The sequence below is a fragment of the Nycticebus coucang genome, chromosome 12, assembly GCF_027406575.1.
Source record: "Nycticebus coucang isolate mNycCou1 chromosome 12, mNycCou1.pri, whole genome shotgun sequence".
Taxonomy (NCBI): domain Eukaryota; kingdom Metazoa; phylum Chordata; class Mammalia; order Primates; family Lorisidae; genus Nycticebus; species Nycticebus coucang.
Genome location: NC_069791.1, coordinates 110,231,715 through 110,232,656, shown reverse-complemented (window position 1 = coordinate 110,232,656; position 942 = coordinate 110,231,715). Strand labels below are relative to the sequence as shown.

General features: G+C 38.7%; 1 non-coding gene across 1 annotated transcript; it reads right to left on the bottom strand.

The window, feature by feature from the left end:
- Positions 1-537: 537 nt before the first annotated feature.
- Positions 538-599, bottom strand: LOC128562943 (U7 small nuclear RNA). The gene has a single exon (XR_008373635.1). It is a non-coding gene; the product is annotated as a U7 small nuclear RNA (small nuclear RNA).
- Between the last annotated feature and the right edge of the window lie 343 nt (positions 600-942).

Sequence of the window (942 nt, the reverse complement as noted above, 5' to 3'; positions counted from 1 at the left end):
TAAAAAGGATGGAGACTTTACCACTTTCATGTTTACGTGGATGGAGCTGGAACATATTCTTCTAAAAAGTATCTTGGTAATGGAAGAAATAGTATCCAATGTACTCAGTACTATTATGAAACCAATATATAATCACTCAGACTTTCATATGAATGATAAAACACAACTATAGCCCAGAAAGAAGGAGGAAAGAGGAGGGGGTGGGGAGGGGAGGATGGAGGCCGTGTGCAGGGAGGATAATTGGTGGGACCTCGGCTATTGTGCATAATGCAAGGGAACATGTCAGATCTATTAAGAGTGGAGTATAAACAACACAACAAATAATTGAGGTGAAGGCTCTGTTAACCAGTTTGATGTAAGCATTCCAAAATGTATATAAAATCAGCACATTGTACCCCATAAATGCACTAATGTATACAGTTATGATTTAATAAAAAACTTTAAAGAAACAAAAAAGAATAATCATGGTTAAAGGGGAAAAGAAATAAAATGTCTTTTGAACTGTTTTTCAATATGAAACATTTTTTTTTTCTTTATTGGGGTCTTCCGGTAGAGACCGGAAAACCTGCTAGACAAATTCTAAAAGAGCTGTAACACTTCAATATGAAACATTTTAAATCCTATCAGTTTTCCCTCAAAATGAATAAAACTCCTGTCTCCTAAAAAAAAAAAAAGGGTAGCACCCTCTCCGTACCCCAGAGTTACATCCCCACGAGGCTCCCTCCCTCCCCTAGGGTCTTCAGGCAGCTCCTTCTTGCCTGCCAGTGTAGTTTACAACCTCTAGCTCTATCCCCAGATCATGCAGCTTCCCTGTGCCTCCTCTTGAGCCTTATATAAACGTGCTCATGCTGTGTGCGTGCTTTCGAATCTTGCTTCTTTTGCTCACTGTTATGTTCCCTTTATTTTAGTCAGATTATATAAGGTGCATACGTATAGGTTACG